This window comes from Tachyglossus aculeatus, chromosome 1 (genome assembly GCF_015852505.1).
Source record: "Tachyglossus aculeatus isolate mTacAcu1 chromosome 1, mTacAcu1.pri, whole genome shotgun sequence".
Lineage (NCBI taxonomy): Eukaryota > Metazoa > Chordata > Mammalia > Monotremata > Tachyglossidae > Tachyglossus > Tachyglossus aculeatus.
The window spans coordinates 128,798,426-128,825,679 of NC_052066.1; positions in this window are offsets into that span (position 1 = coordinate 128,798,426).

Sequence of the window (27,254 nt, forward strand, 5' to 3'; positions counted from 1 at the left end):
AGCACCTTATGGTTAGGGAACATGTCTACCAACTCATTTGTATTGTTCTCTCCCAACTGCTTAGGGGAGTGCCCTGTTCAGAGAAAGTATTCTACAAATACCATTCATTGATTGAATGAGAAATCCCAGTGAATCAAGGTTCTCATAGGTTTCCAGTATTTTGCCCTGGTAGAAGTTACACTGAGAAGGAACCAGATGTTCCCACTCTTCTCTTGGGAACAATATCTTCTGATGTTAAGTTCCTGAGTCCTTGCCTTTTCATATGCAGCTGCCATCGCTTCAACATAGACTCCCCTGCTGGGGAAGGTGAGGGCACTTTGAGACATGTGGAGCTCAGAAAGCTGGACAGTGAAGAAAATATCAGGTGATTCAGAGAAAGTTTTCTGGATGAAAGGCAGCTCCTTCCTCCCGCTGAAGCCAAGAAACAAACAAAAAGCCTGGTGTGGGCAGGGATTGTCTTTATTGCTGAATTGTACTTTGCAAGAGCTTAAGTACAGTGCTCTGCACACAGTAAGCGCTCAATAAATATGATTGAATGAATTACTAGAACATTGAGAAAGCTGCAGCAGTTGAAAAACTAAGACTGAGGTCCTGAGGTGAAGGGCAGGGTGAAGGGAATCAAAACTGGCCACTCATATCTCAACCTTTACTTTACCTTTAAATTCTTGAATTCTTAAATACTCCTATACTATGATTTATTTTTATATTCTATCTTGTTTTCTTCCATTCCTGGATTGTGAATCTCCTGTGTCACTAAGACTGTTTTGTTTGTTGGGTATCTACTCCAATATGAAACACATAAGAAAGCCTTTTTAATACATACTATAATTAAATAATTCAAGTGATCACCTCAGTACACTGTTTTGGATCATTTGAATGGAGATATTTTGCACCGTTTGTAAAAATCCTGTCCATACCACTGTCACCTGGAAAGCATTGGGTAACTGAAAACTTTGATGTATTCATTTTTTTTTTTGGAATCTCAATATTTTATTTCTTGAATTGAACTTTCTGCTGGGAAAAAGTTGAAGGTAGTGACCTATGGAAACTCCTTAATCTAGTTCCAACACTCCAGCAGGTAGGCATTGCTGTCCAAATGCTGGAGAAGGCAGACAATAGCACCACCTGTATTGTTGCTTGGAGCCTCCTTCAGCTCAAGAGCATTGCTGCCACTAATACTATGTCACCATGGCCCTCCAAAGATCAATCAGTGTATTTATTGAGTGTTTACTTTGTGTAGAGCACTGTATTCCTTGCTTGGTAAAGTACAACAGAGTGGGTAGATGTGATCATAATAATAACAGTAATGATGGTATTTGTTAAGCATTTATTATGTGCAAAGCACTGTTCTAAGTGCTGGGGGGATACAAGGTGATCAGGATGTCCCATGTGGGGCTCATAGTCTTACTCCCCATTTTACAGATGAGGTAACTGAGACACAGAGAAGTTGTGACATGCCCCAAATCTCACAGCTGACAAGTGGCAGAGCTGGGATTAGAACCCGTGACCTCTGACTCCCATACCCGGGCTCTTTCCACTGAGCCATGCTGCTTCTCACTAAAAAAATAAATAAATAAAAAATAAGTGCTTACTATGAGCAAAGCACAGTTCTTAGCACTGAGGAGTTTACAAGGTGATCAGATTGTCCCAAGGGGGCTCACAGTCTTAATCCCCATTTTACAGATGAGGTAACTGAGGCACAGAAAGTTAATTGACTTGCCCAAAGTCACACAGCTGACAATTGGCGAAGCTGGGATTTGAACCCATGACCTCTGACTCCAAAACCCGTGCTCTTTCCACTGAGCCACGCTGCTTCTCTGTGATCCCTGTCCACAAGTATCTTACATTCTCCAGGCTGAAATAGATGCTCTGCACACAGTAAGCACTCAATAAATACGATTGAATGAATGACTATTCAAAGCATAAGTACATAAATTCTCTGGGGCTGGGGGATGAAAGTCCTTTAAGGAGTACACAGTCAAGTGCATAATCAACACAGGGGGGGAGGGTGGGTAGGGGAAATGAGGGCTTCATTAGGGAAGGCCTCTTGTAGGAGTGTTTTGAATCTGGGGTGAGTGATGGAGTGCTGGAGTGATCACTCCAACACTAGTCTAAGGTTCCTACTGGAAACAAGCACTTCTCCGGGAAAACTGCCATCTGGACTATGCTCCTCTTTAACCTAGGCCAATTTAGGATGTTGTCCTTGGCCAAGACAAACACACTGAACTGCAGCCATTGTATGTACCAACTGTTAGGCAGCTTAATAGTCAGTCAATTGCATTTATTGAGTGCTTAATGTGTGCAGAACATTGTACTAAGCTCTTGGGAGAGTAAAATAACCCACACACATTCCCTGCCCAAGCTTTCAGTCTAGAGGGGGAGACAAGCATTAATATAAATTAATTACAGATATGTACATAAGTAATGTGGGGCCTGGGTGTGGGTAGAGTGGTGAATAAAGGGAACAAGTCATGCTTTAGGATTATCTCATTAAGTGTGTAACCATGTTTGCACTGCAATTACTTCTGTGAAATAATGGTTTTTCACATTGAAACAACCAGTGCATTATTTGACTTGACAATGAACTCCCACATCAAAAATTAATTCATAAGTACTTCACTTTCCATTTGAGAAACTCAAGTATTAATGCCAAAAGGTATTGAAATCATGAAAGGAGGATTCTATTAATAAGGTGATTCTTTTTTTTTTCTGGGTACCTGTGAAATAGGGAAACTTCTTAAATCTACTGAATATACCATTTCTCATTTACTTTATTGCATATTTTCAGGATGCAGAAGAAAATCTAATCCTCCTAAGTAATTAGAAAAACTTGATTCATTTGCACTCATGGAAAAACGCTGAGGAGTTCTAGAACATGTAAGACTTAATAATCAGAAAACTAATCTTTTAGAATTTGTAAGCTATATTTCTGGAAAAAGCAAGTCCAGCAATACTTGTCAGCATTAGCTTCTTTCAAGAGTCACAAATGTCTGATTATATAAATGAGGTGGTGATGAGCTTAAAAATGAACTCCCTCCAACAAAGCTTTGAGGTTTAATTTTTCATAGTTAGCTTTGGCAGTGCTATTACTTAGGGCTATATTTATCAAAAAGGTGACCCCACCATTTAGCAGGATTTATGTTCACATTCAAATTTATTTGTACAATGTGCCTTTTAACAAAGTTCCAATTAATGTATTTTCCTCATTCATTAAGCCAGCCCTCCACTTCCCCTAAAGGTAAATGAAATTGTCTTGTTTTACATAATGGGAGGCTGCATTTATAGAAGCCATAAACTTGGAAATATCTCAGGTAAACCCAGGGAAAAGGATCTCTCACTAAAAAGGAAAAACCTTGCAATTACTCAAACACTCCCATCCTTAAAGACATAAAGTCCCTGAAATTGCTAACCGGAATCTATAGGCTATTGGTAGTTCTGGGCTTTCTCTCATCTCACAAGATTGATTCTCATTCATGAGGTAAGATGAGCCGCATATTGATTTGCTGTTTAGTTTAGGATGGCCCAATGCATTGTCAGTGGACCATAGAGTCAGTCCTGGAGGCTATTGAGAATCCAGCTACTGTGAAACTGACAATTCCCCTTGATAGGAACTAGTCATTGTAGTCAGTATTTGTTTATGTTATCTTCTAGACTGTGAGCCCCTTATTGGGTAAGGACTGTCTCTATATGTTGTTGACTTGTACTTCCCAAGTGCTTAGTACAGTGCTTTGCACACAGTACACGCTCAATAAATACGATTGAATGAATGCTAAGTACCTACTTTGGGCAGAAATCTGTTCTAGCTTTTCTTAGAAATGGCAAATGAAATAATAATAATCAAAATGAGGATATTTATTAAGCAGTCATCTAGTTAGTCACTAGTAACAGTCATCTACTGCCCCCCAAGCTCCAAATCCAACTTCAACTATTTTGATCCTTTTCTCACATCCTTCTCTTTCTCCATCCCTACAATGATACTTGGGGACTTCAGTATACATATGGATGTTCCTAACAACACTTATGCTGCATGCTTTCTATCACTCATCAACTACACTGACTTTCTGCTCCACCTCATTTCTCCTTCTCACCAATTGGACGCACCTATCATTTCTGGGCACTATAAAATTTCTACCCACACCAACCCTGAAATCCCTGTACTTTTCCACAAACTCCTCATCTGCCTTCTTTCCCCCACCCCCAAATCTGTCCTGTTCTCTCACTGAAATTGATCTCCATCTTGCCAAATCTAAAAACTTCTTCTGCATTCTAATCCTCCTTGACCTCTCAGCTGCCTTTGACACTTTCGACCATCCACTTCTCCAGGAAACGTTTTCCAACCTCGGCTTCATTGACACTGGCCTCTTCTGGTTCTCCTCCTATTTTTCTGGCTGCTCATTCTCTGTCTCTTTCACAGACTCCTCCTATGCCTACCACCCCCTAACTGTGGAAGTCCCTCAGGACTCAGTTACGGGTCCCCTTCTATTCTCCATCTATACCCACACTTGGTGAACTCATTTTCTCTCATTGCTTCAACTGCTATCACTCTGCAGATGATTTCCAAATCTTCATCTCCAGCCTTGATTTCTCTCTTTCCCTGTAGTCGCGCACTTCCTTTTGCCTTCAGAACATCTCTATTTGGATGTCCCACAGGCTTCTCAGAATTAACAGGTCCAAAACAGAACTCCTTATCTTTCTATGCAAACCCTGTCCTCAACCTGACTTTCCCCATCACTGTAAACAGCATTACCTTCTTATCTGTCTCACATGCCTGTAACCTTGCAATTCTCCTTGACTCCTCGATCATTCAGATTATATGTCACCAAATCCTGTCAGTTAAACCTTCATGCTAAATCTGCTCTTTCCTCTCTATCCAAACTGCTGCCATGTTAATCCCAGCACTTATCCTATCCCACCTTGAATACTGCATCAGACTCCATGCTGACCTTCCTGCCTCCTATCTCTCCCCCACTCCAGTTCATACTGAACTGCTGCTCGGATCACTTTTCTGTAGAAATTTTCAGTCCTTGTTTCCCCACTCCTCAAGAACTTTCAGTGGTTGCCCACCCACCTGTGCATCAACCTCAGCTTTAATGCACTCAATCATCATGCTCCCTCCTATCTTACCTACCTGATTTTCTAGCCTTCACACTTTGCTCCTCTAATGTCAGTCTACTCACTGTATCTTGATCTTATTTCTGTTTCTGGAGAAGCAGCATGGTGTAGTGGATAGAGCATGGGCCTGGGAATCCAAAAGTCATGGGCTCTAATCCCAGCTCCACTGCTTTTCTGCTGTGTGACCTTGGGAAAGTCACTTTACTTCTCTGGGCCTCAGTTCCCTTGCCTGTAAAATGGGGATTGAGTCTGAGCCCCATGAGCCCCAGTCTTTTAGACTGTGAGCCCACTGTTGGGTAGGGACTGTCTCTATATGTTGCCAACTTGTACTTCCCAAGCGCTTAGTACAGTGCTGTGCACACAGTAAGTGCTCAATAAATACGATTGATTGATTGATTGATTGATTGGGATGGGGACTATGTCCAGTCTGGTTTGCTTGTATCTACTCCAGTGCTTAGTACAGTGAATGGCACATAGTAAGTGCTTAACAAATGCCATTATTAGAGAAGCAGCATGGCTTAGTGGAAAGAGCACGGGCTTGGGAGTCAAAAGGTCGTGGCTTCTTACCTGGCTCCACCACATCAGCTGTGTGACTTTGGACAAATCACTTAACTTCTCTGTGCCTCAGTTACCTCATCTGTAAAATGGTGATTAAAACTGTGAGCCCCACGTGGGACAACCTGATGACCTTGTATCTCCTCCAGTGCTTAGAACATTGCTTGGCATATAATAAGTGCTTAACAAATACCATCATTATTATTATCTCCCTCACTGCTGACCCTTGCGTTGTGTCCTGCCTTTGGCCTAGAATGTTCTCCTTCTTCATATTTGACAGAGGATCAATGTTCCTGGCCCCTTTCAAAGCCCTATTGAAGGCACATCTCCAAGATATCTTTCCCATTAGGTGTTCCTGTTTCCTCACACTCATATTAGCACTTCTCACTTGCTTTTGTGATATGATGTTTTCAATTACATTAATAAAGATTAAACACATATTGTAATGTGTGTACTTAATCATTACAGTATATAGAACAAAAATAATTTCACAATCTTTTCTAGAGTGTCTGAAATGGTGCCTAATTTATAAGTCCATGGGGCTTTTAAGTAATAATTCTTTATCAAGCTGGGTCTGACTCCTGTATAATGTCATTGAGAGGTTGATCTGTGTTTCAAGAGTGTTGTGAAGCTACCACTTCCTTTAGAGAAATGCTTCCTAGGACCTGTCCCTGCTCTGCCTTTTCTTTTTTGCTCCTTGGTTGAATTAGTGCTCCAGTGGGATAGCCTGTCTCCAAATCTTGCGAAGTGTGGCCTAGTAGATAGATCACAAGCAGAAGGACCTGGGTTCTAATCCCAGCTCTGCCTCTTGTCTCCTGTGACCTTGGGCAAGTCACTTCACTTATCTGGACCTCAGTTGCTTCAGTTACCTCATCTGTAAAATGGGGATTAAGACTGTACGCCATGTGTGGGACATGGACTGTATCCAACATGATTAGCCTATATCCACCCCAGCTCTTAGTACAGTGCCTGGAACATAGTACGTACCTCACAAATACCATAAAAATGGGATGCCTACACTGTGATAACACCACATTTTCAAGAAGCATAACCTGTTACATTATGGGCTATGGCAATATCTATCAAATTTATGATAGTTTTAATTTCTTTTAAAGGTTCCTCCTATTGATAAATATTGGCTCACTTTAAAAAATAAACAAAACCTTAATAGAGATTAATTTTTCCTCATAGAAGATGATTATTGTAAGTAGATTACATTTTATGTGATAGTTTAAATCCATATATAAAGGAGAAAGCACTTAATATACAATAAAATCTTATGAAAATTGGTTGAGCAATAAATGTAAATTATACTCTTACACTTTAAACTGTGATTAATGTTCTGAAGATATTCAGGCATTGCCATAAAGTGGGAAAACAGTTATCGCTAATTTATTTAAAAATATCAGAAATAAGTTAATATTGTGTATGTCCGGTAGTATTATTGAAGGCATTTAACTACTCTGTTAAAAGTGGTTTAAATGTATAAACATTGTTAAAACATTTAACAAAATGAAATTATAGTATGTAATTATGCATTCTACATTTTTGATAAGAAATTGTTAAAATTTGATTAAATCTTTCATTTTCTTAATCTGAACCATCCCTAGACCTAATAAATATTTTAAAATATATTGCTTTAGTAACTTCATTAGTCTTTGCATTAAAACCTGTGCTACAATTTACAAAAAACATCATAATATCCATAGGTTATTTGATTCAGTCTAGATCAGCATATCTGTGAGTTTGGTTTCCCTAGGTATTTGAAGGTCACACTATAATGAGAGATTATCTTCATGGCCCTCCAGAATGTAAGCTCCTGGTGGGCAGGGAACATGTCTACCACCTCTATTATACTGTGTTCTCCTAAGTGCTTAGTTCAGTCATCTGTACAGGGGTAACTCATCTTCCAACTCTGTTGTACTCTCCCAAGTGGGTAGTACAAATATGATTGATTGTGTTCAATAAAAATACATTGATTTGTAAATGTAGCAGGCATGCCATACTACACTGTGTACTTATAAACCTTTTTTGTATTTTTTCCAGAGGCAGGTAATGTTTGGATCTTTTGAATAACTCTCTCCAGGTCAGAGGCCTGTCTGTAAACCTATGTCAGGATCCATGTGGGATACCCCAGTGATTCTCCATTTAAGGAAAGACTAATTATTCCTCTGAAGGTGTGAGGTGGGAGAACAAGTAGGTAGAAAGATATCATGAGTTACTGATATCATGATGGAATTCTGAGATGGGCAACATCAGAAAACAAGGACTTATAAGAATTCTATCTCAGGGCAGAATGGTCTATGGAATCCCATACCTCTAAGGGGCCAAAAACCAGGATGTTATAAGTGTAGAGGTATGTAATAATTATTTTTATGGTATTTAAGTGCTTACTATGTGTCAGGCACTGTATTAAGCACTGAGATAAATACAGCTTATCTGGTTGGACACAATCATTCATTCGGTTATATTTATTGAGAACTTACTGTGTGCACAGCACTGTACTAAGCGCTTGGAAAGTACAATTCAGCAACAGGTAGAGAAAATCCCTACCCAACAACGAGCTCACAGTCTAAAAGGGGGGAGACAGACAACAAAACAAAACAAGTAGGCAGGCATCAATAGCATCAAAATAAATAAATAGAACTATAGATATATACACACGACTGATACAATGAATAGAATAATAAATATGTACTTATATGCACAAGTGCTATGGGACGGGAAGGGGAGTAGAGCAGAGGGAGGGAATAAGGGTGACAGAGAGGGGAGGAGGAGCAGAGGAAAAGGGGGCTCAGTTTAGGAATGCCTCCTGGATGAGGTGAGCTTTCAGTAGAGCTTTGAAAGGGGGAAGTGAGCTGGTTTGGCAGATATGAGGAGGGAGGGCATTCCAGGCCAGGATGTGGTCTGGGTGTTGACAGCGGGGCAGGCAAGAACAAGGAGGTTAGCACCAGAGGAGTGGAGTGTGTGGACTGGGCTGTAGAAGGAGAGAAGGGAGGTGAGGTAGGAGGGGGCGAGGTGATGGAGAGCTTTGAAGCCCCTAGTGAGGAGTTTTTGCTTAATATGAAGGTTGATAGGCAACCACTGGAGACTTTTGAGGAGAGGGGTGACATGCCCAGAGCATTTCTGTAGAAAGATAATCCGGGCAGCAGAGTGAAATATAGACTGAAATGGGGAGAGGCCCCAGGTTGGGCGATCGGAAAGCATGCTGATGTAGTAATCCAGTTGGGATATGATCAGTGATTGTACTAACAAGGTGATGGTTTGGATGGAGAGGAAAGGGCAGATTGTTGTGATGTTGTGAAGGTGAGACCGGCAGGTTTTGGTGATGGATTGGATATTTGGGGTGAATGAGAGAGAGAGGGGTCAAGGATGACACCAAGGTTGCGGGCTTGTGAGATGGGAAGGATGGTAGTGTCATTCACAGTGATGGGAAAATCAGGGAGAGGAAAGGGTCTGGGAGGGAAGTTAAAGAGCTCAGTCTTGGATATGTTGAGTTTTAGGAAGCAGGTGGACATACAGGTGGAGATGTCCTGAAGGCATGAGGAGATGCGAGCCTGGAGGGAGGGAGAGAGAACAGGAGAGGAGATGTAGATTTGGGTATCATCCATGTAGAGTTGATAGTTGAAGCCATGGGAGTGAAAGAGTTCACCAAGGGAGTGAGTAGAGATGGAAAACAGAAGGGGACCTAGAACTGACCCTTGAGGAACTCTTACAATTAGGAGATGGGAGGGGGTGGATGAGCCGACAAAGGAGACTGAGAATAAATGGCCAGAGAGATAAGAGGAGGATCAGGAGAGGACGGAGTCCATGAAGCCAAGCTTGGGTAACATATTCGGAGAAGAGGATGGTTCACAGTGTTAAAGGCAGCTGAGAGGTTGAGGAGGATTAGGATAGAGTAGGAGCTGTTGGATTTGGCAAGATGGAGATCAGTGGTGACCTTTGAAGGGGGATTTCCGTGGAGTGAAGGCAACAGAAGCCAGATTGGAGGGGGTCCAGGAGAGAGTTGGAAGAGAGGAATTTGAGGCAGTGAGTGTAGATGACTCACTCAAAAAGTTTGGAGAGGAAAGGTAGGAGAGAGATGGGGTGATAAATGAAGGGGTCTGTGGGGTCAAGGAAGCAGTTTCTTTTTAGGATGGGGGAGACATGGGCATGTTTGAAGGCAAGGGGGAAGAAGCCATTGGAGAGTGAGCGGTTGAAAATGGTAGTTAAGGAGGGAAGGGGTGAGAGTTTATATAAGTTGCTAAGGAATTGGGTCCGTTGCGCGTGTGGAGGGAGTGGCATTTGAAAGGAGGCAGGAGATCTCCTCTGGAGATACTGCTAGGAAGAATGGGAAAGTTGAAGTGGGGGCCGAGATGAGGGGGGAATGAGGAGCAGGAGGGGTGATTTGTGGGAGTTCATCCCTGATGTGGTTAATTTTCTTAAGAAAATAGATGGTCAGATCATTCAGGGCGAGGGATGGGAGGGTGAGGAGGGAGACAGGGAGCCTGAGGAAGGAATTGAATGTCTGGAAGAATTGCCAAGGAGGAGAGACATGAGTGTCAATAAGGAAAGAGAAATAAATTTGCGAAACAGAGGAGAGCGCAGAGTTAAGGCAAGGAAGGACGAATTTGCAGCTGGCAAGGTCGGCCTGATGTTTAGATTTCTGCCAGCAGTGTTCAGCGGCTCGTGTGTAGGAGCAAAGGAGGCAGACAGTGCAGGTGAGTTAGTGGTATGAGAGGCACAAAGGAATAAGGGATGAGTGAGTTGTGTTGAGTAGAGATGATGGTAATAGCATCTATTTGGTCATCAAGAGTGATAGATTGGGTATGGAGGCTAGGTGGGGTGTGATGCACTAGAGTGATAGATGGGTGGGGTTGAGAGATCAGAGATATCTATGGAGGAATAGTACAGATTTATTGGGAGGAGTATGGGAGAGGAGCCAAGTGAGAGGCAAGATTGTGGAGGCAAGGTTGTAGTCAGAGAGAGGGATTTCAGAGTTGATGAGGGTAGAGAATGTGCAGTGGTTAGAGATGACAAGATCAAGTGTGGGTCCAAGTTGATGGATGGGGGAGGTGGGGTGGAGCAGGACATCGGTGGAGTTGAGGAGTGGTAGAAGGTGGGCAGCAGAAGGGTCACTGGGTACATCTATGTGGATGTTGAAGTCTCCAAGGATCAAAGTGGGCATGGAAAAAGAGAGAAGGAACATGAAAAAGGGTCAAACTGATTAAAGAAGTTGGAGGTAGGACCTGGGGAGCGGCAGATGATGGCTACAAGAATGTGGAGGGTGTGGTAGAAGCAGATGATATGAGCTTCAAATGAGGGGAAATACAGGGAAGGGGGAGGAGGGATGGTATGAAAGTGCTATTGAGGCACGAGAAAGAAGCCGACACTTCCTCCTTTCAAGATATTCGTAGACAAGGACTAAATCAAGACCTATTTATCTATCCTGTTTCAGTTATGCTATGTGCCAAGCATTTTAGTAATTTATATAGTAGATACATGTTAATAACATCAGATGCAGTCCTTCTCCCAGATGAGGTTCTAGAGGAGAGGGAGAACAAATATTGAATTCCATTTTACAGATAAGGAAACTGAGGCAGAGAAATTAATTGACTTACTTAGGTCACATAGAAATGAGTGGCAGAACTGGGATTAAAGCTTAGGTCCTCTGATTCTTAGACATGTTCTCTTTCCACTTCTCCAATGTGTTGCTTTTTATGCTGACTAGAAGTGGATAATTACTGTGAATACTGTTGCTGAAGTGCATGGAACTATCTAACATCTGTTTTGGATTATTTGACACTATCACTGGCCCCAGGAGTTGAGAGGGAAAAGCAGTTCCATAAAACATCGTAGAAGCATTTAGAGGCCAACTGAAGGACAGATAAAAGCAAAGGTGTTGCTAAAACTCTGAGAATGAGGGAATATGGTGATGGTGTTGACAGTGAAGAAGTGATGAGCAGTCCATCCATCAATGGTATTGAGTGTTTACTATGTGAAGAGTGTGGTGCTAAGTATTTGGGAAATTAGCAGACATGTTCCCTGCCCATAATGAGTTCATAGTCTAGAGGGGGAAACAGAAAAAATAGGAATAAATATGTATTGTATAATGTATAATTTAAAGATATATACATAAGTGCTGTGTGGTTGGTGGGTGGGATGGATATCAAATATAAGAGGAAGATATTTTAAGGGACAGTAAGTTCCTTTTTTAAAACTGAGTTTAAGATTGTAGTATTTGCCACTGCACTGCTTCCTGATCACTACCTGGAGTTCTTCATTTTCTCTTAAAGTGTTAGTCCTGCTCTTCCTTTCAAGTAGGAAACAAGGAGTATGTGTATGGAGTTGAGGGGAAGAGGGATATAAATGTGTGTGTGTGTGTGTGTGTGTGTGTGTGTGTGTGTGTGTGCATGTGTGTGTGAGAGAACATGCAGGTATGTAGAGATTGAACCACTTTATTCTTGTTTTTTCATTGATTCATATAATTTCAAGAAGTGGATGCAATGTGAGAAGCCATGTATCTACTATTTAGTTTCAGCACAGTAAGAATCACAGTTAGTTGGGATTGTATAAAGTAACTGAAACTTGGTACCAGTGTGGTGTGGTCTAATGGAAAGATGGAAAGAGTATGGGCCTAGGACTTGGAGACCTAGATTATGATTACAACTCAGTGACTTTTTTTCTTTATGTTATTTGTTAGGAGTTGACTATGTGCCAGGAACTGTACTAATTTTACTAGGGTAGATTCTAGGTAACCAGTTTGGACGTAGTCCCTGTCCCACTTACGGCTCATAACCTTAATCACCATTTTATGAATGAGGTAACAGAGGCACAGGGAGGTTAAATGACTTACCCAAGATCACACAGCAGCTTGGTGGAACCAGGATTAAAATCCAGGTTGTCTGAATCTCAGGACCATGTCTCCACTATGTGATGCTGCTTCCACTTAGCTGCTATGTGATCTTGTGAACTCACTTTTCTGTTCCTCAGTTTGCTCATCTGTGAAATGGGGACTGTGCCTGACTTGATACGCTTGCATCTTTCCCAGCATATATAACAATATTTGGCACATAAGTGCTAAGCAAACATATTATTATCAATTATTATTATCATTGTTATTCTTCATGTTGAATTTTAGAACATTGGCAGACAATAAACACCCCTTTGTTCTCCGTCTGTGTTGGTTAATAACTCTTGAAGCTGAGTGTAATCCTAGAACATACTTGTTTTTGTAACTGCTATTAAACTTGGCTTCAGCAAAAAAAAAAAATAAAAGCTAAGGTAATTGTCTGAATAAGACAATACGTTTCTCCTGTGATCCTGAAAGTATTGAAACAGATATTACCATCTTAAATGATTAGGTAGATTTAGGTTATCAGGCCACCGGTTAAATAATTGACATCAAATTGTAGACTGAGATAACATAGCATTGATACAAGAAGCAAAAAAAACCCCAAACTACTGTTGTCTAAACTGTCAATCAAAAGGCAACATGTAGAATGATTATAAAATAAATTTTCAAAACATGTTTCCAAGATGATGAAAGAGCATGTATGTCACCCAAAATATAATAAATTTTTACTTAGTAAACTTTCTTTTTACCTAGAAATTATTTGCACTTTGTAAAGTTGGATTTATATTCAGTAGCACCAGACATGGTATTGATTTTTATTTTTATAGATTTTTCAATTCTCCATTTCTAAAATAATAGCATAGGGTGCTAATCCCTTTCGTTCTATGCTGTTGTCATAGACCACTTTATAGGTTAGGGGTCAGTGTTTCATAAGGCTGAATAAAATGCCTCCAAGCACCTTTAACCCTCTAGCATCTATTTCTAAACAACTCGATCCTTGAACAATTGTCCTTTCGTATTACATTTTCCCTAAGAAAGTTGTAAGCAATGTGGTTTAGAAAGGTGCATTATTCTACATCAAATATAAATTACTTTCAACAAAAACAGTTTTGAGCATCTTAGGTATTTACAGAATACTTGAGATGTCTCCTCCTGCCTTCAGGACATCTCCATCTGGATGTCTGCCCGCCATCTAAAGTGCTTAGTACAGTGCTCTGCACACAGTAAGCTCTCAATAAATATGACTAAATGAATGAATGAATCTAAAACTCAATATGTCCAAGACTGAACTCCTTATCTTCCCTCCCAAATCCTGCCCTCTCATTTGACTGTGGTTGGGGGTAGACGGCACTGTAAACGGCAGTACAATCCTTTCCATCTCACAAGCCCACAACTTTGGTGTCATCCTCAATGCCGCTCTCACATTCACCCCTCACATCCAATCCATCACCAAAACCTGTCTGTCTCACCTCCACAAAATCGCCAAGATCTGCCCTTTCCTCTCCATCCAAACCGCTACCTTGCTGGTTCAATCTCTCATCTTGGCCCGACTAGATTACTGCATCAGTAATCTGATCTCCCTGATCTCCTGTCTCTCCCCACTTCAGTCTATACTTCACACTGCTGCCCAGATCATCTTTGTGCAGAAATGCTCTGGGCATGTTACTCCCCTCCTCAAAAATCTCCAGTGGCTGCCTGTCAACCTCCGAATCAAGGGAAAATTCCTCGCTCTCAGCTTCAAGGCTGTCCATCACCTCACCCCTTCCTACCTCACCTCCATTCTCTCCTTCTCCAGCCCAGCCCGCACCCTCTGCTCCTCTGCTGCTAACCTCCTCACTGTACCTCGTTCTCACCTGTCCCACCGTCGACCCCTGGCCCACGTCCGCCCCCAGCCTGGAATGCCCTCCCTCCACACATCTGCCAAGCTAGCTCTCTTCCTCCCTTCAAAGCGCTACTGAGAGCTCACCTCCTCCAAGAGGCCTTTCCAGACTGAGCCCCCTTTTTCCTCTCCTTCTCCCTATCTCCCCTGCCTTATATCCTTCCCCTCCCCACAGCACCTGTATATAATAACTATAATAATAATAATTTTGGTATTTTTTAAGCACTTACTATGTGCAAAGCACTGTTCTAAGTACTGGGGAGGTTACAAGATGATCAGGTTGTTCCACGTGGGGCTCACAATCATCCCCATTTTACAGATGAGGTAACTGAGGCACAGAGAAGTTAAGTGACTTGCCCAAAGTCACACAGCTGACAAGTGCCGGAGCCAGGATTTGAACCCATGACCTCTGACTCCAAAGCCCGTGCTCTTTCCACTGAGCCACGCTGCAGATCAATCAATCAATCAATCAATCATATTTATTGAGCACTTACTGTGTGCAGAGCACTGTACTAGGCGCTTGGGAAGTACAAATTGGCAACATATGGAGACAGTCCCTACCCAACAGTGGGCTCACAGTCTAAAAGACTACAGATGTGCATTTAGCTTTAATTCCATTTGTTCTGATGACTTGACACCTGTCCACATGTTATGTTTTGTTGTCTGTCTCCCCCTTTTAGACTGTGAGCCCATTGCTGGGTAGGGACCATCTCTATATGTTGCCAACTTGTACTTCCCAAGCGCTTGTACAGTGCTCTGCACACAGTAAGTGCTGAATAAATACGATTGAATGAATGAATAATAGTAACTGCTGTGAACCTTTATCAAAGAGGTAAATATGTAGATTGTTGCCTTTTTGGGGCTAACTAATAGATTTAGAATTAACAAAAATAGATAGCAATAAAGGAAACAAAATATTTTAAATGAAAATATAGAATATATCACAAAAAAAAATAGAAAACAAACGTTTTGTATATACTCACAGGATTATTTTTCTCTTTCATGCACACATACAAACACAGTATTCAATAAACAAATGCTGAGGGGGAACTGGATTGGCTGGCTGGAAGCTTAATCCAAGGAGGTCTCATAGAGAAAGGGGCTGAGACTTTAGGTGTTTGAAGGAGAAGTTCTTCCTTGTCCACTGTCATGTCATTTGGGGCTAGATAATCCTACATATATATATATATATATATATATATATACATGATCCTTTGAGTAAAGATTATTTTTCCTATCTGTAGTAATATTTGCGAGATAACATTGCAAGTTCACAATGTAATTTTGAACTGAGAATGAAAGCTGGCCCAAATTTAGAGGCAAAACTATAGTCAGGTCATCATCATCAATCGTCATCATCAATCGTATTTATTGAGCACTTACTATGTGCAGAGCACTGTACTAAGCGCTTGGGAAGTACAAATTGGCAACATATAGAGACAGTCCCTACCCAACATTGGGCTCACAGTCTAAAAGGGGGAGACAGAGAACAAAACCAAACATACTAACAAAATAAAATAAATAGAATAGATATGTACAAGTAAAATAAATAAAGAGTAATAAATATGTACAAACATATATACATATATACAGGTGCTGTGGGGAAGGGAAGGAGGTAAGATGGGGGATGGAGAGGGGGACGAGGGGGAGAGGAAGGAAGGGGCTCAGTCTGGGAAGGCCTCCTGGAGGAGGTGAGCTCTCAGCAGGGCCTTGAAGGGAGGAAGAGAGCTAGCTTGGCGGATGGGCAGAGGGAGGGCATTCCAGGCCCGGAGGAGGACGTGGGCCAGGGGTCGATGGCGGGACAGGCAAGAGCGAGGCACAGTGAGAAGGTTAGCGGCGGAGGAGCGGAGGGTGCGGGCTGGGCTGGAGAAGGAGAGAAGGGAGGTGAGGTAGGAGGGGGCGAGGTGATGGACAGCCTTGAAGCCCAGGGTGAGGAGTTTCTGCCTGATGCGCAGATTGATTGGTAGCCACTGGAGATTTTTGAGGAGGGGAGTAATATGCCCAGAGCGTTTCTGGACAAAGATAATCCAGGCAGCAGCATGAAGTATGGATTGAAGTGGAGAGAGACACGAGGATGGGAGATCAGAGAGAAGGCTGGTGCAGTAGTCCAGACGGGATAGGATGAGAGCTTGAATGAGCAAGGTAGCGGTATGGATGGAGAGGAAAGGGCGGATCTTGGCAATGTTGCGGAGCTGAGACCGGCAGGTTTTGGTGACGGCTTGGATGTTCATATATTTAAAGACACCATCGTTTATAGTGATAAGTAATTTTCAAGGGTAGCTTTAAGTGAAGTGCATTGCAATGTTCTAGACTTCATATTTGATCACATTAAAATTGATCAGCCATTTCATAAGCTATTTATGATTAGGATTTGTACTTGCCTTGAAAGTTTGACTGAGCCTAGACTCTGTATACTACACTATGCATCAAAAGTGATACTACTAATTTTCAATAGGACTATTTTTAACTGCTAAATAAAGGAAAGATAGAATGTATATATTGTAACAGTGGGTTAAAAAAATGTTAGTGCATTGCTTTCAAAGGCTGCAGCAAAAGTTATTTAGGAAAGGGCTAAGCTTTGCAAAGAGCTACGCTGACCCAAGCACTTAAATCCCTTCTCGACTACTGCATCAGCCTAATTGCTAACCTCCCTCTCTCCTACTCTTCCCACTCCAGTCCATACTTCACTCTACTGCACAAATCATTTTTCTTAAAAAGAAAAATCAAATTTTAAGTCTTTTTCAAGTTTTCCAGATGGGGAATGAGAGCAAGAAATTGAGGAGCTTATAGAGGCCCAGCTCAGGGTGCAAGGCTAAGGCAACTCACAGGCTCTCTCCCCAACAGTTGGGCCGTTTGGACATATTTATAATTTTGTTCTATTCTCCATCTATGCCTATTCCCTTGAACAACTCATTTGCTCCCATAGTAATAATAATAATGGCATTTGTTAAGTGCTTACTATGTGCCAAGCACTGTTCTAACCTATCATCTCTACACAGAAGATTCCCAAATCTCCATCTCCAGTCCTGATCTCCCTACTTCTCCGCAGTTTCACATTTCTACCTGCCTTCAGGATATAGCTAATTGGGTGTCCTGCCAACATCTCAAACTCAACATGTCCAAAATGGAATTCCTTATCTTCCCACCAAACTCTCTTCTTCCCCTGACTTTCCTGTCACTCTAGACAGCACCACCATCCTTCCTGTCTCACAAGTGTGTAACCTTGGCTTTATACTTGACTCATACTTCTCATTCAACCGATGTATTCAATATCCCCAAATCCTGTCAGTTTTTCCTTCACAGCATCTCTAAATTTGCCCTGTCCTCTCCATCCAAGCTGCTCCTATGCTAATTCATTCAGTCGTATTTATTGAGCGCTTACTGTGTGCAGAGCACTGTACTAAGTGCTTGGGAAGTACAAGTTGGCAAATATAGAGATGGTCCCTACCCAACAATGGGCTCACAGTCTAGAAGGGGGACTCCCCACATTCAAAGCCTTTTTAAAATCAAATCTCCTCCAAGAGGCTTTCCCCAACTGAGCCCTCATTTTCCCTACTCCTTACTTCTGCATCACACTTGCACTTGTATTTGTAGCCCTGAGCACTTGATGTTCAACTCACACTCAGTGCAACAGCACTTATGCACATATCTGTAATGCATTTTAATGTCTTTCTCCCCCTCTAGGCTATAACATCCCTGTGTAGAGGGAATGGCTCCCAAATCTGTTGTATTGTATTTTCCTGAATGCTTAGTACAGGGCGCTGCACATAGTAAGTGTTCAATAAATACCATTGATCATTTTCTTTATCAATTGAGAAATCTTTTCCATCCCTCAGGTGGTAAAAGCATGGGGATGGAAATCTTTAATATCATCTGGAAGGGGTATAAGCATGTGCTTGTCCATACAGACAATCTGTGTTATCTAGCTTAACTATGCAATGGAAATGTCACTATTGTCACACATGCTCCACCACTTGTCTGCTGTGTGACCTTGGGCAAGTCACTTCACTTATCTGTGCCTCAGTTCCCTCATCTGTAAAATGGGGATTAAGACTGTGAGCCCTATGTGGGACAGGAACTGTGTCCACCCCGATTTGCTTATATCTACCCCAGCGCTTAGAACAGTGCTTAGCACATAATAAGCACTTAACAAATACCACAATTATTATTATTGTCATATTTTTTCTTTCTGTATTCATGTTTTGTTTTCAGCATCTGATATCTCCAGAATGGCCCCAACTTTCCAAAAGGAAGTGAACAATCTAAAAGTGAATCAATAAATATTTAAGGGTTTCTGTTCTACCTAGTGCAGAATTATTCAGGACTTAAATGAGGATGATTTCAGACACTTAACTGGAGCACTTAAGATTAAGGGAAAAAGAAAAACTGAGGGAGCCAACTGATTAATAGACTTTTAAATTGTTAAAAACCACTCCAGGAGTGAGTCTTGGCCATTTGAGCACCTGAAACAAAGTGATGTAAACATGGTTTATTTCTAAAACCAACTGGAATATGAAACCTCCAGCCAATACAGGTGCAGGAGTTTCCCCAGTGTTCAATTTTAAATCACTGGGAAATACATTACTTTGAAATTTAAAGAATACATAAGGCATAGAGTGTGTTTGAACTCGTTTCTGAGAACATTTTTATCCTCTAGCAAGTTGCAATCTGGCATTCATAAATTATTAAATTTCATCACACCAACAGGGACTTCTATGAATAATTGAAAAGTCATATTCCAATAAAAAGACAAACTCTAGGATGTTCCTATGCTGATACACTTAGGGAAGCGGCATGGCCAAGGGGAAAGAGCACGAGTCTGGCATAAGAGGACCTGGGTTCTAATCCCAGTCTTACAATTTGCCTGATGTGTGATCTTGGGCAAGTCACTTCACTTCTCTGTGCCTCAGTTTCCTCAACTGTAAAATGCAACATACCAGTTCTTGGACTGTGAGCCCCATATGGGAGAGGGGACTGTGAGTGACCTGATTAACTTGTATCTACCCCAGAGCTTAGTGCAGTTTTTGATACATGGTAAGCACTTAAATTGCAAAAATAGTAATAGTAATATTTATAATAATAATAGTATACTTGAGATAGAAGGGTGACCATTTTGTCTTTTAGGAATCTGTTTCTGAAAGCACTGTTGGTTGCCAGACCAAAATGCAAAATAAAACGGGAAGAACTTGTGAAAAACAATTAGAAGTTTGTCATAAAATGCAAAGACTGAAATAATAAAAAAAGTCTAATAATTAACTTTGCATATTTTCTGAGTTAAAACTGGGAGTTGTTTGCTAGAGAAAAAAAAGCAGGAAACATTTTATCTTTGCATAGATTAGTACGACTGGATCAGTCTTTTTCATTTGTTGCTTATAATTAAGTACTTTGGGAGAAGCACTATATTTTCCACTTCACTAGCAGGCTGATGATTGCATTGCTGCATGCTATTTTGGTGGTGGTGGGGAAGCCATCCCTCGGCCTCACTCTACCCCTTCACCAAAATTCCTCTCTCCAAAGACATCAAATGACCTCTTTCTAACCGTTTTAACATATACTATTCCATTGTAATTATCCTTGCCTCTCAGCAGCTCATGATACTGTGCTCCATTGTCCTTTCCTGGGAACTCCTTATATCTCTCTGACCATTGCTTCTCCTCACTCCTCACCCTGGGCTTCAAGGCTGTCCATCACCTCGCCCCCTCCTACCTCACCTCCCTTCTCTCCTTCTCCAGCCCACCCCGCACCCTCTGCTCCTCTGCTGCTAATCTCCTCACCGTACCTCGTTCTCTCCTGTCCCGCCAACGACCCCCGGCCCACATCATCCCCCGGGCCTGGAATGCCCTCCCTCTGCCCATCCGCCAAGCTAGCTCTCTTCCTCCCTTCAAGGCCATGCTGAGAGCTCACCTCCTCCAGGAGGCCTTCCCAGACTGAGCCCCCTCCTTCCTCTCCCCCCCCATCCCCCTCTCCATCCCCCCCATCTTACCTCCTTCCCTTCGCCACAGCACCTGTATATATGTATATATGTTTGTACATATTTATTACTCTATTTATTTATTTTACCTGTACATATCTATTCTATTTATTTTATTTTGTTAGTATGTTTGGTTTTGTTCTCTGTCTCCCCCTTTTAGACTGTGAGCCCACTGTTGGGTAGGGACTGTCTCTATATGTTGCCAACTTGTACTTCTATGTTGCCAACTTGTACTTCCCAATAGCTTAGTACAGTGCTCTGCACACAGTAAGTACTCAATAAATATGATTGATTGATTGATTGATTCCTTCTCTGTCTCTTTCCCGGGTCCTCCTCTGCCTCCCACCCGCTAAATCTGAAGGTGCCTCAAGGCTTTGTTCTGGGTCCTCTTCTTTTTTCCATTTACATTTGCACTCACTCCCGTGGTTTCAGATATCATTTCTAGGCAAATGGCTCCCAAAACTACCTCTTCAATTCTTACCTCTCTCCTTCCCTCACATTTCATCTTGCCTTTGGGACATCCCTACTTTGAAGTCCAGCCAACACCACGAACTCAACATGTCCAAAACAGAACTCTACACTGTAAGCTCATTGTGGCAGGAAATGTGTCTGTTTATCATTGCATTGTACTTTCCCAAGCGCTTGTACGGTGCTCTGCACACAGTAAGCGTACAATAAATATGAGTGAATGAATGAATGAATTCCAATTCTAGCCACCAAAACCCTGTCTTCCCCAGACTTTCCCATCACTATAGGCAATACCTGTCTCTTACCTCTCTCTAATGTCTGGAAACTTAGATAATACTAATATTATCCATGACTCTTCTCTTTCCTTCAACCAACATCATCAGTCAAGTCAACAAATACTGTTTGTTTTACCTTCATAACACCTCCAGAATTTGCCATTTTCACTCCATCCAAACTGTCACTATGCTGGTTCAAGCATTTGTCATATGCCATCTCTACTACTCCATCAGCCTCCTTGCTGACCTCTCTGACTCCAGCCTTGCCTCTCTCCAATCCATATGTTACTCCATTATCCAGGTCATTTTTCTAATTTATCATCATCTCCCCACTAATCTCCGAAGGTTACCCATCCATTTCCCCATCAAGCTGAAACTTCTCACTATCAGCTCTTAGGCATTCATTCAGCTTCCTCCCCAACTACTTTATTTGCTCCTCACCGCGGAAACACACACTCTGCTCATTTGATGCCAACCTGGTCACTACACCTTCTTTCACCTTTCTCAGTGCCGACCTCTACCTCACATAATAATAATGATAATAATAATAATATTAATTATTGTATTTAAGTGCTTACTATGTGCCAGGCACTGTACTAAGTGCTTGGGTGGATAGAGGCAAATTGGGTCGGACACAGTCCCTGTTCCACGCGGTGCTCACAGTCTCAGTCCCCATTCTACATAAGCTCTTAGTACAGTGCTCTGCACACAGTAAGTGCTCAATAAATATGATTGAATGAATTCTACAGATGAGGTAACTGAGGCACAGAAAAGTGAAGTGACTTTTCCAAAGTCACACAGCAGACCAGTGGTAGAGCAGGGATTGGAAACCATGACCTTCTCACTCCCAGGCCCGTGCTCTATCCACTCCGCCATGCTGTTTCTCTGATGAATTTTCCTCAGTGTTTAATCATGAATACAGTTAATGAATACTCAAAAAACTCCTCACGCATCACAATGGAAGGTTACTGTACTAAAGACCCAAAATGGGAAGGTAGTGAGGACAGTGAGAAATTCAGACTGCCAGTGACACCGTACAATTACTTTGGGCAAGTCACTTAACTTCTCTGGGCCTCAGTTACCACATCTGTAAAATGGGGATGAAGACTGTGAGTCCCACGTGGAACTACCTGTTAACCTTGTATCTACCCCAGCACTTAGAACAGTGCTCAGCACATAGTAAGCGCTTAACAAATACCACCATCATTCATCATCATCATCATCATCAATTATACCATTAGAAGCACCCTGGGCTTTTGAAAATTACATCGACAAATACCCCTGCCTTGTACCCGTGGTTCTCACATCTCAATCTCTCCCCCCAACCCCACCCCATGAAATTGAATCCAAATGAAATGAAAGGTTCACAAAAATAATAGATTTTAGGTAATTTACAAGCTCACATGCTCCCTTCCCATGTCACAGTGGGTAGCCCACCTTCCAATCTTCAGAGTCATACTAAAATTACATCCCAGAAGACTTCCCTAATTTCTCACCTCCACATCCTATTTTGTCTCCCTATTGCATCACCCGGAGCTTGAGTTCATGCCCCCAAATACTTGGGTATTCACCCTATCCCCCACCTCCACAACACTTATGTATTTTGTACTTTATACTCAATTATTTTCTCTATCTATAATTTATTTTAATGTCTGTGTCCTCCATGGTACTATAAGTTCCTTGAGGGCAGGGATCTATCTCAGACTTCCAAATGCTTACTATAGTAGCGTGAGAAGCAGCATGACTCAGTGGAAAGAGTGTGGGTTTGGGAGTCAGAGGTCACAGGTTCTAATCCTGGCTCTGCCATTTATCAGCTATGTGACTTTGGGCACGTCACTTAACTTCTTTGTCCTCAGTTACCTCATCTGGAAAATGCAGATTAAGACTGGGAGCCCCATGTGGCACAACCTGAGTATCTTATATCTCCTGCAGTGCTTAGAACAGTGCCTGGCACAAAGTTAAATGCTTAACAAATACCAAAAATGATCAATTATTATTATTATAGTGCTCTGCACACAATAAGCGCTCAATAAATCCTCTATTTGATCTAAAACCACTTGAGGGAGAAACTAGACAATAGAAAATTTAAGATCATAGAAGAATAAAACTTTAGAGCTGGTTAAGAGTGAATCAATTAATTAATCAATTACTCTGGTCCCAAGAGGATATTACCTAAAAATGATTTTCAAAACATACTATTTTTTAATCTGCTTCCTCACCCCAACATCCACAAACACAATGTCCTGTATCACTATTCTCTTGTCCCCTTCCAAAATGTGTGCATTGGGATTGAAATGCCGTTAAGCAAAGAATACCAATTGTGTTTCTTGACTATTTCAAAATTATTCAGGATATCCAGTGGGTAGATCAGAGGATTGGGAGTTAGGAAGCCTGGGTTCAAGTCCCAGGTTTGCTACTCAATGTGTTTCCTTGAGCAAGTCATTACATTTCCCTAGGTACTCAGTTTCCTCATTTATAAAACATGGATAATAAAGATTATGAACTCCTTGAGGAACAGGGACTCTGTCCAATCTTATAACCTTGTATCTATCCCTGTAGTAAATAAATGTCACAATTAGCAAGATATTAGCTAGGTGAGAGAATTTGACGACAATAAGATGGTGGCGAAGGTGTTAACATAGTGGAGCTGATAAGGAATAAAATCATCCTGTAGAATTCTGGGCAGACAAGTGAACAGTGCTGATACTTATAGCACTATGCACTCTGTAAAGGTTTTCCTAGTGATGAGAAATTTAAAACCTAATAACCACAGTCAAAAACCCATTTAGTCCTCTAAAAGTGACAGTGTATTTCCCAAAGGGTCTAATTTAGCTCCAGAAAGTAACTTAGAAAAAGCATGTTGCTCCCTGCATTTCACTATTTACCCTCTTCATAGAATATCATAAATGAGGCTAATCAACAGTCTGAAATGTGTCCCTTCCAAACCTTTTTTACAACTTTTCTCAGTGTAACATTATTTTTTAATGAGCTATTGGGATTTAAATGACACAGAACAACCTCTAAAAATCCATCGTTATTTGAAAAATGTACTTGAAAGTATGAGCAAATCTAGTAAAATCAAGAGACTGATTAGAAAAGAAAATCAAGGTCATTATAATTTAAATTTTGATCCAGGCCTAAAAGTTATGAAAATTCACAAATGCTTGGATACTAGTTCTTACATGATTGCATATGCTTGAGTTTTTGTTTTGTCTGGAAATTATATGATTTTTTAGATGATCATGCTGTTTTCAGGGGGACTTGTACAGTTATGTACCAGATCCATAATACTTGTATATAGTGTATTAAGTAGTTCATGTTTCCATAAAATAGTATTGATATGATTGAATTGGATGCCTTTCATTTAGTTAGTAAATGAAATTTGTGTTTTGGAACAGTACAATTTTAAAACAATACAATTTTGTAACTAATTTTAGGATAGTAAGAGTAGAAAATCATAAGAGGACACATAGTAGGTCAACCTCTAGATGTACTGTACCTTTAAGTACCTCTGACAAATTAAATTTGAAACATTTTAACTTTTGCTTATGCTAGAAACATATCAATATTATAATAAACCCTAAATGATTTCCAAAATATAGATAAGGAGATCATTTAAACACATATTAATGAGTTACTTGAGATTTTAAAGCACTTTAACATGTTGGACAAGTCCATTAATTTCTTGGAAAAACGATTCAGGCAATGATTCAGAATGCTAATTAAAAAAAAATTTCTTGCTGTGGACTCTTCAAGAAGTAGGTGCCAACTTAAATGTGAGCACACTGAGTGCAGTGACCATGTAGAGCGCATGACTCATAAGGTTCGTACTAAACATGAAGATGAAAATCTTTTCAAAGGTATGCATCAGTCAGCCTCAACTTCAAATTCCCTGTCATAGATGTGTGGCTATCTAGATGTGTAGCTATTACCTAATTAGGTATGTTAATAAAACAGATTAAGGGCTTTTAAGGATGATTCATTAAATGGAAAATGTTTTTCAATTAAGGTAGCTCCAAGGGGATGTGTGAATGTATGAACTGAACATGACTTCTGTCAACTCTGTCCAAGGATAAGTCCCCCACATCAGAACTGCAGATGCACCAATTATAACTATCATTTTCCATGAAATTCAATTCCAGTCAGCTGACTTTAAGATGATCCGTTTCCAGAAAAAGGATTTTAACAGTGCTTCAACAACTTTTTTATAGTCTGTCCTCCAGTAATTCAGTCATGTGGAATTTTAAGTGCTAGTTGTAATTTTATAATCCACCCCTTACCTTCCAATGAATCTTAAAGATTACCCGATAAAATTGCATCACATGATATTAATTAATTAATTCAGTCAATCATATTTATTGAGCACTTACTGTGTGCAGAGCACTGTACTGAGTGCTTTGAAAGCACAATTCGGCAACAAAAAGAGACAATCCTTACCCAACAATGGGTTCACGGTCTAGAAGGGGAGAGAGACAACAAAACAAAACAAGTAGTCAGGCATCAATAACAGCAATATAAATAAATAGAATTGTAGATATATACACATCATTAATAAAATAAATAGAATAATAACTATGTACATATATACACAAGTGCTGTGGGGCAGGGAGGGCATTAGAGCAGAGATAGGAAGTCGGGGCAATGGGGAGGGGAGGAGGAGCAGAAGAAAAGGGGGACTCAGTCTGGGAAGTCCTCCTGGAGGAGGTGAGCTTTTAGTAGGGCTTTGCTAGTTTGGCAGATGTGAGGAGGGAGGGCATTCCAGGCCAGAGGTAGTACGTGGGCCAAAGGTTGATGGTGGGACAGGTGAGAACAAGGCACAGTGAGAAGGTTAGCACCAGAGGAGTGGAGTGTGTGGGCTGAGCTGTAGGAGAGAAGGGAGGTGAGGCAGGAGGGTTCAAGGTGATGGAGAGCTTTGAAGCCAACAGTGAGGAGTTTTTGCTTGATACGATATGAACTGAGTGGCTTCTTTAGCTAATTCAACCAAATTGAGTTGATGTATTTTGCTGGGGTGATGTCATGTATGCTGGTGTTACATAACGACAGAGGCAGCATTGGTGAAGGGACGCTACAGATCACCAAATTGAAAAGTGAAAAGGGATGGGGAATGAAACTCTCAGAGATAAATAATAGCCAAATATCATTCTTGCATTGGAAACTATCCCTCTATGCATGTTATCATCCCAAACATGCAACACGGACCTTAAATTATGTAGACACTTATAATCCACAAATTTGAAAAATCAATCATAGAAGAGGGTGTTTTAGATCTGCTGCCTTCTGATAGAGAAATTGAGATGGAGAATAATGGCCCTGAATATATTCACAGAAAATAGCACTTACCAAGGTATTTGACTTCCAGAAAGCATATAATTAAAATACTGAATGTTATAATTCCTCTGAAAAAGAACAAGAGGAAAAGAGTAAGAAAGTAATTTTTCATCATGACTGATTTTTCCAAAACCAGTGGAGTATGAAAAATCAGAAATTGAATAGAGAAAAGGGGCAGAAAACAAACAGTAATGGACTCTACCTGTAAAAGAAAATAGAGGAGCATATGAAAATGTTTCACAGGTAAAGAGATACAGAAAATGAACATTTAGAATTAGCAGCAGCAATAGTAAATGCATAGTGTGTGCCGTGACTCATATGTAGTGTGACATGATGACATTACGCATGCCCGCAAAGTGACTGAGGTACTGAATATAGAGCTCTGACTCTAGAAATGAAGTGAGAAAATGAAATAAAAATAATTATAATAATGATGGTATTTGTTAAGTGCTTACTATGTGCTAAACACTGGTCTAAGCAGTGGGGAGATGCAAGGTGACTAGGTTGTCCCACGTGGGGCCCACAATCTTAATTCCCATTTTGCAGATGAGGGAACTGAGGCACAGAGAATAATAGTAATAATAACAATAATAATGATAGCATTTATTAAGCACTTACTATGTGCAAAGCACTGTTCTAAGTGCTGGGGAGGTTACAAGGTGATCAGGTTGTCCCAAGGGGCGGCTCACAGTCTTAATCCCATTTTACAGCTGAGGGAACTGAGGCCCAGAGAAGTTAAGTGACTTGCCCAAAGTCACACAGCTGAAATTTGGCAGGGCTAGGATTAGAACCCATGAACTCTGACTCCCAAGCCTGTGCTCTTTCCACTGA